Here is an 18,436-nt window from a genome sequence, read left to right as displayed (position 1 = left end):
TGCATGAGCAGTTTATATATTTTGGAGATTAATCCTTTGTCCGTTGATTCATTTGCAAATATTTTCTCCCATTCTGAGGGTTGTCTTTTCATCGTGTTTATAGTTTCCTTTGCTGTGCAAAAGCTTTTAAGTTTCATTAGGTCCCATTTGTTTATTTTTGTTTTCATTTCCATTACTCTAGAAGGTGGGTCAAAAAAGATCTTGCTGTGATTTATGTCAAAGAGTGTTCTTCCTAAGTTTCTCTCTAAGAGTTTTATAGTGTCCGGTCTTACATTTAGGTCTTTAATCTATTTTGAGTTTATTTTTGTGTATGGTGTTAGGGAGTGTTCTAATTTCATTCTTTTACATGTAGCTGTCCAGTTTTCCCAGTACCACTTATTGAAGAGACTGTCTTTTCTCCATTGTATATCCTTGCTTCCTTTGTCATAGGTTAGTTGACCATAGGTGTGTGGGTTTATCTCTGGGCTTTCTATCCTGTTCCACTGATCTATATTTCTGTTTTTGTGCCTGTAGCATATTGTCTTGATTACTGTAGCTTTGTAGTATAGTCTGATGTCAGGGAGTCTGATTCTTCCAGCTCCATTTTTTCCCCTCAACCAACATTGCTTTGGCTATTTGGGGTCTTTTGTGTCTCCATACAAATTTTAATATTTTTTTGTTCTAGTTCTGTAAAAAATGCCATTGGTAATTTGATAGGGATTGCATTGAATCTGTAGATTGCTTTGGGGAGTATAGTCATTCTCACAATATTTATTCTTCCAACCCAAGAACATGGTATATCTCTCCATCTGTTTGTGTCATCTTTGATTTCTTTCATCAGTGTCTTATAGTTTTCAGAGTACAGGTCTTTTACTTCCTTAGGTAGGTTTATTCCTAGGTATCTTATTCTTTTTGTTGCAATGGTGAATGGGATTGTTTTCTTAATTTCTGTTTCTGGTCTTTCATTGTTAGTGTATAGGAATACAAGAGATTTCTGTGCATTAATTCTGTATCCTGCAACTTTACCAAATTCATTGATTAGCTCTAGTAGTTTTCTGGTGGCATCTTTAGGATTCTCTATGTATAGTATCATGTCATCTGCTAATAGTGACAGTTTTACTTCTTCTTTTACAATTTGTATTCCTTTTATTTCTTTTTCTTCTCTGATTGTCGTGGCTAGGACTTCCAAAACTATGTTGAATAATAGTGGTGAGAGTGGACATCCTTGTCTTGTTTCCGATCTTAGAGGAAATGCTTTCAGTTTTTCACCATTGAGAATGATGTTTGCTGTGGCTATTTATTATGTTGAGGTAGTTCCCTCTATGCCCACTTTCTGGAGAGTTTTTATCATAAATGGGTGTTGAATTTTGTCAAAAGCTTTTTCTGCATCTATTGAGATGATCATATGGTTTTTATTCTTCAATTTATTAATATGGTGTATCACATTGATTGATTTGTGTATACTGAAGAGTCCTTGCATCTCTGGGGTAAATCCCACTTGATCATGGTGTATGATCCTTTTAATGTGTTGTTGGATTCTGTTTGATAGTATTTTGTTGAGGATTTTTGCATCTATATTCATCAGGGATATTGGTCTGTAATTTTCTCTTTTTGTAGTATCTTTGTCTGGTTTTGGTATAAGGGTGCTGATGGTCTTGTAAAATGAGTTTGGGAGTGTTCCTTCCTCTGAAATGTTTTGGAAGAGTTTGAGAACGGTGGGTGTTAGCTCTTCTCTAAATGTTTGTTAGAATTCACCTGTGAAGCCATCTAGTCCTGGACTTTTGTTTGTTGGAAGATTTTTAATCACAGTTTCAAGTTCATTACTTGTGATTTGTCTCTTCATATTTTCTATTTCTTCCTGGTTCAGTCTTGGAAGGTTATACCTTTCTAAGAATTTGTCCACTTCTTCCAGGTTGTCCATTTTATTGGCATAGAGTTGTAGTAGTCTCTTATGATGCTTTCATTTCTAATTTTATTGATTTGAGTCCTCTCCCTCATTTTCTTCATGAGTCTGGCTAAAGGTTTATCAGTTTTGTTTATTTTCTCAAAGAACCAGCTTTTAGTTTCATTGATCTTTGCTATTGTTTGTTTCTATTACATTTATTTGTGCTCTGATCTTTATGATTTCTTTCATTCTACTAACTTTGTGTTTTCTTTATTTTTCTTTCTCTAGTTCCTTTAGGTGTAAGGTTAGATTGTTTATTTGAGATTTTTCTTGTTTCTTGAGGTAGGATTGTATTGCTATAAACTTCCCTTTTAGAACTGCTTTTGCTGCATCCCATAGGTTTTGGATCGTCATGTTTCTGTTGTCATTTGTCTCTAGGTATTTTTGATTTCCTTCAGTGATCTCTTGGTAATTTAGTAATGTATTGTTTACCCTCCATGTGTTTGTGTTTTATACATTTTTTCCCTGTGAATTATTTCTAATCTCATAGCGTTGTGGTCAGAAAAGATGCTTGATATGATTTCAATTCTCTGAAATTTACCTAGGCTTGATCTGTGACCCAAGATGTGATCTATCCCGGAAAATGTTCCGTGTGCACTTGAGAAGAAAGCGTAATCTGGTGTTTTCAGACGGAATGTCCTATAAATATCAATTCAATCTATCTGGTCTCTTGTGTCATTTAAAGCTTGTGTTTCCTTATTAAATTACTGACTGGCTGATCTGTCCATTGGTGTGAGTGAGGTGTTAAAGTACCCCATTATTACTGTGTTACCATTGATTTCCTCTTTTATACCTGTTAGCGTTTGCCTTATGTATTGAGGTGCTCATATGTTGGATGCATATATATTTATAATTTTTATATCCTCTTCTTGGATTGATCCCTTGATCATTACGTAGTGTCCTTCCTTGTCTCTTGTAACATTCTTTATTTTAAAATCGATTTTATCTGATATGAGTATTGCTACTCCAGCTTTCTTCTGATTTCTATTTGCATGGAATATCTTTTTCTATCCCCTCACTTTCAGTCTGTATGTGTCCCTAGGTCTGAAGAGGGTCTCTTGTAGATAGCATATATATGGGTCTTGTTTTTGTATCCATTCAGCAAGCCTGTGTCTTTTGGTTGGAGTATTTAATCCATTCACATTTAAGGTAATTTTCGATATGTATGTTCCTGTTAGCATTTTCTCTGTTGTTTTGGGTTTGTTTTTGTAGGTCCTTTTCTTCTCTTGTGTTACCTGCTTAGAGAAGTTCCTTTAGCATTTGCTGCAGAGCTGGTTTGGTTGTTGTGAATTCTCTTAGCTTTTGCTTATCTTTCAAGTTTTGATTTCTCTGTCAAATCTGAATGAGACCCTTGCTGGGTAGAGTAATCTTGGCTGTAGGTTCTTCCCTTTCATCACTTTAAATATATCATGCCACTTCCATCTGGCTTGTAGAGTTTCTGCTGAGAAATCAGCTGTTAACCTTACGGGAGTTCCCTTGTATGTTATATGTCATTTTTCCTTTGTTGCTTTTAATAGTTTTTCTTTGTCTTTAATTTTTGTCAGTTTGATTACTATGTGTCTTGGCGTGTTTTTCCTTGGGTTTATCCTGCCTGGGACTCTCTGTGCTTCCTGGACGTGGGTGGCTAGTTCCTTTCCCATGTTAGGGAAGTTTTCGACTATAATCTCTTCAAATATTTTCTCGGGTCATTTCCCTCTCTCTTCTCCTTCTGGGACCCCTATAATGCGAATGTTGTTGCATTTAATGTTGTCCCAGAGGTCTCTTAGGCTGTCTTCATTTCTTTTCATTCTTTTTTCTTTATTCTGTTCCTCAGCAGTGAATTCCACCATTCTGTCTTCCAGGTCACTTATCCGTTCTTCTGCCTCAGTTATTCTGCTATTGATTCTTTCTAGTGTATTTTTCATTTCAGTTATTGTATTCTTCATCTCTGTTTGTTTGTTCTTTAATTCTTTGAGGTGTTTGTTCTTTAATTCTTCTGGGTCTTTCTTAAACATTTCTTGCATCTTCTTGATCTTTGCCTCCATTGTTTTTCCGAGGTCCTGTATCATCTTCACTATCATTATTCTGAATTACTTTTCTGGAAGGTTGCCTATCTCCACTTGATTTAGTTGTTTTTCTGGGGTTTTATCTTGTTCCTTCATCTGGTACATAGTCCTCTGCCTTTTCATTTTGTCTATCTTTCTGTAAATGTGCTTTTCATTCCACAGGCTGCAGGATTGTAGTTCTTCTTGATTCTACTGTCTGCCCTCTGTTGGATGAGGCTATCTAAGAGGCTTGTGCAAGCTTCCTGATTGGAAGGACTGGTGGTGGGTAGAGCTGGCAGTTGCTCTGGTGGGTAGAGCTCAGTAAAACTTTAATCTGCTTGTCTGCTGATGGGTGAGGCTGAGTTCCCTCCCTGTTGGTTGTTTGGCCTGAGGCGACTCAGCACTGGAGGCTACAGGCTTTTTGGTGGAGCTAATGGCAGACTCTGGGAGGGCTCATGGCAAGGAGTACTTCCCAGAGCTTCTGCTGCCAGTGTCCTTGTCCCTGCAGTGAGCCACAGCCACCCCCCGCCTCTGCAGGAGACCCTCCAACACTAGGTGGTAGGTCTGGTTCAGTCTCCTATGGGGTCACTGCTCCTTCCCCCTGAGTCCTGATGAACACACTACTTTGTGTGTGCCCTCCAAGAGTGGAGTCTCTGTTTCCCCCAGTCCTGTCGAAGTCCTGCAATCAAATTCCACTAGCCTTCAAAGTCGGATTCTCTCGGAATTCCTCCTCCTGTTGCCGGACCCCCAGGTTGGGAAGCCTGACGTGGGACTCAGAACCTTCACTCCAGTGGGTGGACTTCTGTGGTATAATTGTTCTCCAGTTTGTGAGTTAGCCACCCAGCAGTTATGGGATTTGATTTTATTGTGATTGACTCCCTCCTACCATCTCATTGCAGCTTCTCCTTTGTCTTCGGATGTGGGGTATGTTTTTTGGTGAATTCCAGTGTCTTCCTGCCGTTGATTGTTCAGCAGTTGTGATTCTGGTGCTCTCACAAGAGGGAGTCTCCAGAGCTCTGCTTTTCCAAATGTGGTGAGATGGAAAAAATGGGTCAAATGACTTTAACTGACATTTCACAAAAGAAGGTCTCAAAGTTGTTTTTATGAAGATCAAATGACATCTTAGTGCTTAAAATGGTAGCTTCACTTTTCTTTGGCCAGCTCTTGGATTCTTTCCTGCGTCGTGAAGCCAAGAACCCTCACTTGGTAGTCAGTCCATCCTAAGGACTCTTGCAGGTCTCAGGACATGGCATCTCCCTCTCCTGCCACAGAGCAACACTCCACTGTGTGCAGCAGGCAGTGGGCAGGACATGGCAGGCTGTTGTAACTTCTTTTAAATTCTGATTTTATTCATTTGGGTCCTCTCTTTTTCTTGATCAGTCTGGCTAAAGGTTTATCAATGTTTTTATCTTTTTAAAGAACCAGCTCGTAGTTTTTTTGGCCTTTTCTATTTTTTTTTGTTTGTTTTTTTACTGGTTTCTTTAAGTGTAAGGTTAGGTTTTTTGTTTGAGATTTTTCTTATTTCCCAAAGTAGGCTTGTATCGCTATAAAATTCCCTGTTAGAACTGCTTTTGTTACATTCCATAGATTTTGGATTGTTTTATTTTCATTTTCATTTGTCTCCAGGTATTACTTAATCTCTTCTTTGATTTCTTTAGTGACCTATTGGTTGTTTAGCAGTGTATTGTTTTGCCTCCACTTTTTTTTTTTGTTTTGTTTTGTTTTTTGCATTTTCTTGTAGTGATTGCTAGTCTCATATCTTTGTGGTCAGAAGAGATGTTTCATATTATTTCAGTCTCCTTAAATTTACTGAGACTTGTTTTGTGGTCTAGGATGTGATCTATCCTGGTGAATATGCCCTGTGCACTTGGAAAGAATGTCTGTCTCACTGATTTTGGATAGAATGTTCTATATATATCTGTGAAGTCCATCTGGTCTAATGGGTCATTTAAGGCCAGTGTTTCCTTATTGATTTTCTGTCTGGATGGTCTGTCCATTGAGGTAAGTGGAGTAGTAAAGTCCCCTACTATTATTAGATTACTCTCAATTTTTCCCTTTATGTTTGTTAATATTTGCTGTATGTATTTAGGTGCTCCTATGTGGGGTTCATTTACATTTATAATTGTTATAGCTTATTGTTGGATAGATCTCTTTATCATTATGTAGTGTTCTTCTTTGTCTCTTGTTACACTTACACTCTTTGTTTTAAAGTCAGTTTCATCTAATGTAAGTATTGCTACTCAAGCTTCCCTTTCCTTTTGTTTCCCCTCAGTTTTAGCCTGTGTGTGTGTTTAGACTTGAAGGCAGCATATATGTGGGTCTTGTTTTTTTGTTTGTTTGTTTTTTTAATCCATTCAGCCACTCTATGTCTTTTGACTGGAGCATTTAGTCCATTTACATTTATAATAATTATTGATAGGTATGAACTTGTTATCATCTTGTTAATTGTTTTGGGGTTGTTTTTGTAGTTCTTTTCTGCTCCTTTCTTCTTTTGGTGTCTTGCCTTGTTATTTGATGGCTACCTTTAGTGCTGTGTTTGGATTTCTTTCTCTTTTGTGTGTGTGAATCTGTTACAGATTTTTGGTTTGTAGTTACTATGAGGTTGATATATAGCAGTCTATATATATATACGTGATTATTTTGATGTTGATGATGATCAAACTTAAGTTGATGATCACTTAAGTTCAAACACATTCTAACAACCCTGCATTCTTTTGCCCCCCACGTTTAATGTTTTTGACATCATATTTTACATATTTTTATTTTTTTAATCCCTTAAATACTTACTGTGGATACAGATGATTTTACTACTTTTGTCTTTAACCTTCCTACTAGATTTGTATGTGATTGATCCACTACCTTTACTGCATATTTGCCTTTACTAATGAGATTTTTTATTTCATAATTTTCATATTTCTAGTTATGATCTTTTCCACTTAGAGAAGTACTTTTAATTTTTTTGTAAAACTAGTTTGGTGGTGCTGGACTCTTTTAGCTTTTGCTGTCTGTAAAACTCTTTATCTCTCCTTCAAATCTGAATGATAGCCTTGCTGGGTAGAGTATTCTTGGTTGTAGTTTTTCCTTTTATTACTTTAAATATATCATGCAACTCCCTTTTGGCCTGCAAAATTTCTGCTGAAAAGTCAGGTGACAATCTTATGGAAATTCCCTTGTACATTACTAGTTGCTTTGCCTTTGATGCTTTTAGGATTCTCTCTTTAATTTTTGCTATTTTAATTACAGTGTGTCTTGGTGTGGACCTCTTTGAGTTGATCTTATTTGGGACTCTCTGATCTTATTTGCTTCCTGTACCTGAATGTCTGTTTCATTTTGCAGGTAAGGCAATTTTTCAGATATTATATCTTCAAATATGTTCTCTGCCCCTTTCTCTCTCTCTTCTCCTTCTGGGAACCCTATAATGTGAATGTTAGTACACTTGATGTTCTCAAGAGGTCTCTTAAACTGTCTTCATTTTTAAAATTTATTATTTTCTTTTTTCTCTTCAGCTTGGGTGATTTTCACTGTTCCATCATCCAGTTCACTGATTTGTTCCTTTGTATCATCTAATCTACTGTGATTCCTTCTAGCATATTTTTAATTTCAGTTATTGTACTCTTCAGTTCTGTTTGGTTCTTCTTTACATTTTCTAACTCTTTGTTAAACTTCTCACTGTGTTCATCCATTCTTCTCCCAAGTTTGATGAGCGTCTTTATTATCATTACCTTGAATTGTTTATTGGGTAGGTTATCTCCACTTCACTTAGTTCTTCCTCTGTGGTTTTATCTTGTTCTTTCATTTGTTACATATTCCTTTGTCACCTCATTTAGCCTAATTCTCTGTGTTTATTTGTGTATATTAGGTAAGTCAGTTACATTTCCCAATCTTGTGGAAGTGGCCTTATATAGGACACATCTTATGGGACCCAACAGCATACTCCCTTCTTGTCACCAGAGCTATATGCTGTAGGGGTGCCTCCTATGTGGGCTGAGTGGGCCCTTCTGTTGTGGTGAGGCTGCCTATTGTGGGCGAGCTGGTAGGCAGGGCTGGTCCTTGGCTCTGTTGGTTGCCAGGCCTGCCTCATGTGGAGGCTGCCAGCTACTGGTGGGCAAACCCATGGCATACCTGGCTGTCCCATGACTGTTGCCAGCCCACTGGTAAATGGGTAAGCACCTGTCACTAATAGCCTAGAGGGAAGACTCAAAAATGGCACTTGCTAGCACCAGTCCTCATGGTAGAATGAGCACCCCCAAATGGATGTCACCAGTGTCTGTGTCCCCAAGGGTAGTCCCAGTTTCCTGTTGCCTCTCTGGGAGGCTCTCCAAGATCAGCAAGTGGATCTAACTCAGGATACTTTCAAATTACTGTCTCTATGCTAGGTCTCAGAGCATGTGAGAATTTGTATGAGCCCTTTAAGAGCAGAGTCTGTTTTCTACAGCCCTCTGGCTCTCCTGTATGAAAGCCCTGCTGGCCTTCAAAACCAGATGTTCTGGTGGCTCATGTTCTTGGTCTAGGACCCCCTTCTGAGGATCCCAATGTGGGGCTCAGTCCCCTCACTCCTTGGGGAGAACCTCTGCAACTGTTATTATCCTCCCATTTGTGGCTCACCTACCCAGGAATGTGGGTCTTGACTATATAGTATCTCCACCCCTCCTACCTGTCTCATTGTGGTTCCTTCTTTATATTTTTATTGTGAAAAATCTTTTTTTGTGTGTGTGCTAATCTTTAGATCATTCTTATTGATAGTTTCTCTGTAATTAGTTGTAATTTTGGTGTGCCCATAGGAGGAGGTGAGCTCAGGGTCTTCCTACTCCACCATCTTGACCACTCCCGAATATAACACACATTCTTTAAAAACAAATGAACACATTATTTTTAAAACTATCTTACTTATTAAGACTATTAGTATTTCATCAAATTTGTTTGTAGAAATGTTAAATGGGATCTGGTAACATTTAACTTCTCAGAATGGCTTCTTTGAATGAGGCTAAACATTGCCATACCCATTGTACCTCATCTACAATTTGTTTTTATTTGCAACCTCAATATATTGATTAGGTGCTCAGCATTATAAGCACTAGAGAGGTAGTATAAAATCAATCCTATTCCTCAAGAAATTTATTTAGTGAGATATGGCCTATATACAGGAAACAGCAAGGAACTGCACAATTATTTATAAGATAATAACTATATGCACATTAAGTTGTATATTCTATAAATCCTGTTCTTGCTACTCTGAGAGTGGGAAGGTTTAGGACAGGTTGGATAGAGACATCAGCCATTAAAGTTTAAGCCAGATAAAGGACTCCAGAGACAGTATCAAGTAGGTTAATTAATTATCTGGAGTAGCTAGAAGAAATAAGAGATAAAAAATAAGTATAAAGCATTGTCTAAGTCAAAAACCTGGAGAATGTTACTGAAACTGAATCTGTTGTCAGATGCAAGGAATGAATGTTTAGCTAAAAGCCAGAAGACAAATCGGAGTTCATGATTTTGTGAACACAAGAAAACAGTGGGAGAAAGGAATAACATGGCAATGAGGTTAACGGATTTGTCACTCTCAGTGTGAGAAGGGCTGGATTACTTGAAGCTCCCTGTTAGTTACCAGAGACGTTTACCTATTTCTGAAGCTTAATTGTTATTGGGTGTGGGTCACATGCTGAATATGTGAGGGGGCCTGAATTAAAGGAAATTGATTACGGGGTGATTTTCCTTCTGACTACTACACAAACACCCAGGCTTGGCCTTTCAAGGAAGGGAAGACTTTCCAAGGATTGCCTTTGAAGGAGTCAGTTTTCTTTAGTAGGAGGTTCATTTGCCTGCTCTGATCTGTTCACTATGATTATTGTGTAGACACCTCCCAGGTTCCTGATGTGCAATCATTCATTCCATAGTCCATCTGGCCTTTGACTGTGGCTCCATTCCCAATTTATAGTTCTGCTCCTGTCCTTTGAACTAGACTTTGGTGTTTGGTTTCTTCTTTTTGATTCTTGGCCTGCTCTCAAAAGAGTGTTCTAACAATCATTCCCACTTCAAATCATTCCCACTTCAAACTGCTTCACTTTAATTTTTCTGTAAGGACTCAATCCCCATTTCTGTAGGGACCATACCCCCCATTTTTGATCATGGAGTAATACCTCAACCCAAATCACTGGACCTTACATGAGGGATTCACATCAGTGGTTGTTCACTTGTGTTTTCCTCTACTATATACCAGACAAAGTACCAGGACTAGCTATAATAATGGCAAAGTCCAGATCATTCCCTACTGTGTATTTTGGCTCCTTGTCTTTGGCAGTTGGGATAAGTTGCAAAGGAATTGGGTTCTGAGTGAAGTTCTAGGGACATGTGCACAGGGATTAGTGAAAATGAATTTGGGATGCAGGGATGGAAAACCTGGAAGTGGAAGACCCCCATTTTATGGGTCAGGAAGCTTGTTCTTGTGTAGGTTAGAAAGTAGTAATAGGAGTAATAGGTGGCACACATCTGTTATGAGAAGAGCCACAGAGTCTTCTCTTTGTATTGCCTCCCTAAGTGTTCAAGACTGTCAATTTAAGCTTTCATTTATTTAACAGATACTCAGTGAGCACCTACCATATATGTATTAGGCAGCAGGCTAGAGCTTGAGGATACAATAGTGAACAAAAACAGACATGGTCCCTATTGTTATTAAGCTTACAAGCTAAGTGGGAGAAAGACATCATACATTAAACCAAAAATTACATAATGGAAATTAATGCTAGATATAACATAATAATATAACTATCCCACTTAAGCAAATATAAATATAATAATATAACTATAATTAATGGAAAGCTATAACTATGTTTAGTGCTATGAGGATGAAGTACATAATACTATAAGAGAGTATAAAAGTGCTTCCCTGAGAAATTATGGCTGATCTGAGATCTTAAGGGAAAAGAGGAATTAACCCCTGTAAAGGAGGGATGAAGTACATCCAATCTTAGTCCCTGTAGTAAAAGGAATTATCGTGGCTTCAAGTAGTTGAAAGAAGGCTATTGTTACCATTGTGTCAGAAAGCTATGAAAAACATTTTGCCAGATGAGTCTAAGAAGTAGGTAACGTCCAAGGAAGTAAAGGAGGGCTATGGTAAGAATTTCTGTCTTTAACCAAAGAAAGATGGGTTGCCATTGAAGTGTATTAAGCCAGAGAGTGCGATGATTTGTGTTTTGAAAAGATCATCCTACTTGCTTATGTGGAGGAGACCAAAAAGATATAGGGAGACCGGTCAGAATGCTGATTTGGTAGGTTCAGCAAGATACAATGCTGGCTTAGACTGCCATGTTAGTGATGGAGGTAACTGGAAGGAGTTGGATTTAAGACAGATTTTGAAGTCAGAGCCAATAGGACTTGCTGATGAATTGGTCCAATCTCTGACCCCTCCAATTGTTCCTTGATCTTTTAGAAGATCATCTTTTTGATGATCTCATCTCCTATTTTATGAAGAAAATAGAAGCCATTAGACAAGAACTCTCTCTTATACCTGCCAACAAACGTGTACTAGAGAGGGTCTTAGAGGAAGGGGTATCTTCAGGGGACAAATTTCAATTAAAGAAAGGGAATAAAGTGAGAGCTCAAGAGAAGCTTCTAAGGATACAGAGGAGTTTTCTGGATAAGTCCTGGTTATTGTATTGGGCTCTTTACTAAAGTTTGGAATTGGAGTAAAAGGTGAGGACTGATCTGAAGAAAGGAGGTGAAAAGTGTTATGGTTATGATGGTGAAATAGAGGATGGATGACCGTACAATTTGTCTTATAATGCAAGGCATGGTGAATTTCTTTGAGGCAGATGGACAGTGGGAAGTGGACCAGAGGATTTGACCAGGGTTGTCATAAACATAGCAATTGCCAACCCACATGTTAGGTCTGGACAATGCTGACTGTAGAAACTGAAGATTCACGTGCTGTAGTGACTGGGTAATGGTGGATATTAAAACCATCTCTCTTGTGTCAGGAGATGTCCATAACTCATTTGGGGTATTTTGGATTTCTTCCAGGAATTGACTTGTGGCAAAGGTTATGGTGATGCTAGGCCTAAAAGAAAGCAGTGGGCATGAAACCCATATTTGTTGAAGAAGGGATATAAAAACTGCTAAAGGCCAACTTCTCTGTTATGAGATGAGTGACCTAGTCATATTGCTTATTTGATATGTAGCCATGGACTTTTCTTTCTTTCTGTATCTGGTGGATCATTCTTTTTCATCTTCATCTGTGGATAATGAGTAGGAGAGGGATGAATTCAGATATTGCACTCTAGAAACACGATAATTGCAATACATGGTATCACTCTAAATTGTCAGATAGTTTATGGATTTGGAACACCTCCTTAATTAGCAGGGCCACAGGCTCTGAAGCAGAATGTGATTAATGTAAAGGATACTTTGTGCCCCATCTTGGTGGAAGCACTAAGAATTATACTAAATCTATATGAAGGGGAAGGGTTATGATGAACCATGGTAACAGTTTTTTAATGAGCTCTGAGGATCAGGTGTAATTTTTCCTAGGGTATTTTGAGCCTGCTTTGATTCTAGATGCAAATCTTATAAGCAGTGGTACGCATCAGAACATTTTGTCAGAAAAGAGGATTACCATATATACTTATGGGTCATGTTTGGGGTCTTGAATGGACCCCAGCATCTAGCCAGGTCAACATTTGTCTTTGATTCACTTTTGTAAAAACAACTCCTTGATTCTTCAAGGCTGCTTCCAGTCATTCTGGAGATCCCTCGGATGCTGTTTGGCCCAAATGTCTGCCTCTTGCTGCCCTCTGATAAAGTCTTTCTCTTCTAGCTGTGGTTCTAGGGCCATGTCAACCTTCGAGCAAAGAGTCTCAGACATGATTAACCTTGTCCATCAATAAAGTCATAAATTTCTTTTGCCTTATATGTACCTGATATATACATGATATAAAGTTTGACTTCCCAGAAGAATATGAAACACAGCACCTGACATATGCTTAGCTCTCTTTTCATTTGTGCTGTTCTTTGTTAAGAACATCAGGTTATGGAGCAATTTTATGCCCTCTCAATACGTGTATTCACACCTTAAAGACAGTGTTTACAGTGAGCGAACCAGTTTCATATATTGCGTAATTAATTATTGTCACAGATAACTTTCTCTAGAAAGTTAAGAACAGGCAGAGTTCATCTCAGCCTGAGGTACCCTTAAGGCAGGGATTCCTCCATGGAGATGATGGAGGCCCCTCTTTATGATGAGAGGAGGAGACGGATGGTAGGGTGTGATTGAGACTGAGGTGAAGAGGATCTTCCACTCTTGAAAGGTAATTACCATTTCTACATCACTGACATCTTCTCTCTTTCCTCTAACTTACATGGCTGGAAAGGGTATCATTCAGGGTTCTTTCAGGATAATAGAATCGCTATAAAATTTGGGGGAATAAGGGATTTATTAAAAGTGAAAGGAGCTGTGAAAATGAAATTTTGGAAGAGTGGAGTCAGAGACCCAGAGAAATCATCACCAATCAGAACCTTCTAAATATCTGCCTGGTAGACAAGTTGAAGTTTGCAGGGAAAAGCAAGAAGCCAAGTACTTCAGGCTGCCAAAGTGCAGCAGTGAAGGGGAAACTTGAGGTGGGATCTATGGAAATTGCTGCCTCTGGGAAGTTATTGCCTTCATGTAGCTACTGCCTCTGTGGGTCCACAGTCAAATACTTGGTGGAGAGCCTGGGGTCACTGTTGGCCAGCAGGGCCAGCAGCTGTAAGGATGAGCCAAATGCAGGGGAGGATAAGGTGGGACTTGCTAATATTCTGTGTCTGTTGTCACCATGTCTGACAACAATGACTTTCTGACAGCGATGGCCTCTGCTTCACTTTTGCCTTTTATTTTATTTTATTTTTTTTAAACATCTTTATTGGAGTATAATTGCTTTACAATGTTGTGTTAGTTTCTGCTTTATAACAAAGTGAATCAGTTATACATATACATATGTTCCCATATCTCTTCCCTCTTGCATCTCCCTCCCTCCCACCCTCCCTATCCCACCCCTCTAGGTGGTCACAAAGCACAGAGCTGATCTCCCTGTGCTATGCGGCTGCTTCCCACTAGCTATCTATTTTACATTTGGTAGTGTATATATGTCCATGCCACTCTCTCACCCTGTCACATCTTACTTCTCCACCTCCCCATATCCTCAAGTCCATTCTCTAGTAGGTCTGTGTCTTTATTCCCGTCTTGCCACTAGGTTCTTCATGACCTTTTTTTTTTTTTTCCTTAGATTCCATATATATGTGTTAGCATACTGTATTTGCTTTTCTCCTTCTGACTTACTTCACTCTGTATGGCAGACTCTAACTCCATCCACCTCACTACAAATACCTCCATTTCATTTCTTTTTATGCCTGAGTAATATTCCATTGTATATATGTGCCACATCTTCTTTCTCCATTCATCCGATGATGGACACTTAGGTTGCTTCCATGTCCTGGCTATTGTAAATAGAGCTGCAATGAACATTTTGGTACCTGACTCTTTTTGAATTATGGTTTTCTCAGGGTATATGCCCAGTAGTGGGATTGCTGGGTCATATGGTATTTCTATTTTTAGTTTTTTAAGGAACCTCCATACTGTTCTCCATAGTGGCTGTATCAATTTACATTCCCACCAACAGTGCAAGAGGGTTCCCTTTTCCCCACACCCTCATGCAGTTCCTCTTTTGGTCAACTCTAACCTAGTAACACAGAGAGAAAAGAATTTTGAGTAATGTAGTTTTCAGCATTAGCTAAATTCACACAATCCAGCATAGACATTCAAACCCAAAGGTCTCAGAGATACATTTACTGGAGTTTCCTCAGAGGTGAAGATGGTATAGTGGTCCTAGGGCCACAAAACCCAGGCAATCATATAAGGCCATATTTTTTGACATATCTAGATCATGGAGAATCAAATCAAAATAAAACACCAGAGTATTCTAATGGCTAAAGAGTATCACCAAATACTTAAATTCCTCCAAGTGTATACAAAAGACCATTTCCCTAATAATGCTCCCTTGAATGTGGATTAGATTTCATGCTCCTTCTGAGTTGGTCTAAAACCTTGGGGGTGGACAGCCTCATACCGGCGCAGCTTTGGAGTTGCAATAGATCCTGGCAGAATTGGGGTTTCTAATTCTTCTCTTTAAAGAGTACCAGGGCCCCAGCAAAGGAATAAAGAGGGTTGAGAGATTGCCATAGAGATTTCATCTATGGAATTCTAAAGGGCAGAAATCTTCTAAGAGTGAAGTACATTCCCTTTACTTTTTTGGATTTGAGCCACAGATGCAAAATAGATCATGCAGTCAACTGTAAATTTACAGTTATTATCTGCTCCCTGTTTTAAACACACCATTTAATAGGCCAAATATTTTATATATATATATATCCTCAAGAATGAGAGCATCAGGTAAAACTGTTCAATGGCCTGTGGGAATGCTACACTCAAGTGAAGTTCAGTGTCTAAGTGCTCCAGGAGTTCACAGCATTGTGTGTCTCTAGTTAGTTGATGATATTAGCCCTCTAACAGCATATACCTAGCTAACATATATGCCCGGACATGTTCCCCCTAATGTTCTAGCTTCTTCTTTGTCTTATTCTTCTCTTCCACAGTCTTCCTCTCCACTTGTCTGTCTACACTGAAAACTCCTTCTTCTGTGAAGGAGATCATAGCTACAAGGAGGTATAAACAACTATGTATGGAAGTCTGATGAAGATTTTTGGTCAAGTTTCTTGGATAAGCAGTCCAGGCTATCTTATCCCAGTGTGGTGACATTGTGATACACCACCTGGATCCCTTCAACGAAGGCCTGATGCCTCAGCTGCTGAAGGAGCTATCTACAGATAGCCATCAGGTTTCAGCACCTTCAGAGATTGCCTCAGTTCCAGAGACCCACATGGGAAGTCCTATATCCAATAGTGGATTGAGTATAAAGGCCTTGCCATCTGAAAGACCATTCTAGCTCCAAAGCTTCTAATGGGGTTGGGTGGAGCTTTACTCGCTTCTCCCTCTCCCCTCTCCTGCTTCCTCTTCTCCCTTCCACAGGTGTCAATCCCATGGGTACTCCTTAGTCCCAAGAGTACTCACTGTACACTAAACTCAATCTCAGAATCTGCTTTCTAGGAATCCAAGCTGCAAGACCTGAAGAGCTTGTGAGTCTTTCTTGGAGCTGTGCTTGAAAAGACAGATGACTAATCCTCCCCTCTGCCTTCCTCCCCTCAGATAATAGCCTTGTAGTGAGGTTATGGATTAAAGGTGCATTGTCACAGTAAAAAAAAGTGCTACTGGAGTTTAGAAGGAAGAAAATGATCAGTGAGAGTTCAAGAAGTGAAGAAAGACTTTCCAAAGACTATGGTGTTTATATGGTCTATGAAAGATGATAGAGCATGTCATGACAGTAAGACACAAGAGACTATCCTGTTCTCCTTTTCCTCTCCAATTTATTCTCCACTCTGCTACTACCTATATTGATGCCCGAATAGGGTCAGATTGCCATTCTTCTTAAAATCCCCAAATTCCTTTTATTACTCTTGGTATGGAGTTGAAACTCAAAGAATCTGTGACCTGGATCCTCCCTCACTTCTCTGACCTCATCTCTCATTCCTCAGCTCTACTGAATTTCATTTAGTTTCACCAAAGTACCATGCTAATGCATTCCTGGGCCTTTTCACATATAGTTCTTCTTGCTCAGACTACTGTTTTCTTCTATTACCAAGCTGACTCCAACTTATATTTCAGGACTCAGCTTCAATGTCGCTTCCCTGGGAAACCTTTACTGTCAATGCAGTTGCCTTTTTTGCCGCCCCCCGCCCTCCCCATAACACCCTGTACTTCCCCGGGAATAACACTTAGAAAATTTTGTTTTAATTTTTGTTTTCCTTAGACACTATACACTACCTAATAACACATAATGTTTGTTGAGGGCTTACTATGTGTCAGGAACTGTTCTATGCACTTGATATGTATTATTTCCTTTAATCTTTACAATAAAATTATGATACTATATTACCCCTTTTTGACAGATAAGGAAATAGAGGCAAATGGAAGTTAAGGAACCTCACACAGTAAGAAACCTCACAGTAAGTGGTATTTTAACCTGTGTTTTAACTTGATCTGTCTGGTTCTGGAGCCTGTGCCACCACTACATTGTGGTTTGGTGTCTACTACATGGTAAACACTAAACAAATATTTATTGAATGAATGAGTTTAATAGGCCCAACCAGAAGAGAAGAAGAATACTCAGGATTATTGGGAATAAAGCAGGAAAGTTAGGTCCAGATTATGGAAGCTCTAGGACCCTGAGATATAGTTTAGATCTTAGGTGGTTGGGAATAAGGACTTACTGTTGAAATCACTTTAAAAAGGAGATTCGGTTGGCAACAGTTTATGCAACTTCTATTCTCTGCCTTCTACCTCAACCTTCAACTTGAAATTAGAACAAGTAGAAAGGAGTATGATGAAGCATTAATGGAAAAATTCAATAGTGCATAAGATCTAAAGGCTGAATTTTCTGTTTTCTTTAACCGAAGGTCATATATATTTAAAGAAGCAGAAAGTATCTTTTTCAGATAATTTTATGGCATGACTATTAGGATTTTATATTTTAAAAACATGAATAGATTTTTGAAAAATCAGTTACTTTCTATAGGATGTTTAGGGGAAAACCGTATTTTTTTGAGAATTAAGTTATATGTCTTTACCAAAGCTTGTATTATATACATATATATGTATATTTTTTGACAGATTCCTTTTCTTAAAAAAACTTCTTTTTCCAGTTAGGATTTTACGGTTCATGTTAAACCCAAAATATTAAAATCAACTGTGACAATCTATAACTTTTAATACTTTCTGTTCGTTCCATGTTCACAAGGTAAATAATACTTTTTGTTGCAAACAAAGCCATCTATTGGACCAAGTGTTTTAACTAGAAAACTTTGCTGTTAATCTCTAAGTGTGAAATTCCACCCTCAAGTATGTTTGTTGAGGGTGGTAAAGACTTAAAAATCATTGTCCTCCAAAGTGATCTGACTACATTGGATGAATAGTCATGGGGCTTACCCAGGAATAGTGTTAAGTATCATAACATTCCACTTTTTTCTCCACCCCATCCCCATTACCCCACCCCTCATTTTAACTCATATTACAGAGTGAGAAATTGTAACAATATTTCCCTCTTATAATTCTAGTTGTTCTCACTCCAAAATGCCTTGATTATTTCAAAGCTGTTAATCCAGGGTCTTCTGTTCTAAATTTTTATTTTTTCATTTTGTTTCCCCATACATGTACTATGTTACTGATGTACATTGTGACAATCTAGGGATACACATTAGATTTTACTGAAACAGACATGGCTAGACTAACAGGAGAGGACTTGTCTTTGCATAGTTGAAAGGCTCTCTTTGTTGCCTTTGGCAGTATATATCTAAATCTGTACATTCCTGTTTTTAGAATTTGGGAATACAAAGGTTGGAAGATATATAGTCA

The 18,436-nt window shown here is 38.5% G+C and overlaps 1 protein-coding gene across 9 annotated transcripts in view; it reads left to right on the top strand.

Moving 5' to 3' along the window:
- The window catches only part of ALB (albumin), a 135,536-nt gene that overhangs the window by 24,278 nt on the left and 92,822 nt on the right, over nt 1-18,436 (top strand). Inside the window, exons 3-4 of one of the 9 annotated variants that reach the window (XM_059922862.1) lie at nt 7,192-7,284; nt 16,975-17,031. The exons of 7 other annotated variants lie outside the window; for them this stretch is intronic. The gene's annotated coding sequence lies outside the window, so the exon portion shown is untranslated. The remainder of the gene's footprint in view (nt 1-7,191; nt 7,285-16,974; nt 17,032-18,436) is intronic. One more of the 9 variants, XM_059922861.1, reaches the window with a different exon arrangement.

Source organism: Balaenoptera ricei, chromosome 5 (assembly GCF_028023285.1).
Source record: "Balaenoptera ricei isolate mBalRic1 chromosome 5, mBalRic1.hap2, whole genome shotgun sequence".
In the NCBI taxonomy this organism is placed as follows: domain Eukaryota; kingdom Metazoa; phylum Chordata; class Mammalia; order Artiodactyla; family Balaenopteridae; genus Balaenoptera; species Balaenoptera ricei.
Note: the sequence above shows the minus strand (reverse complement) of the source record. Positions and strands in the feature narration are given on the sequence as shown.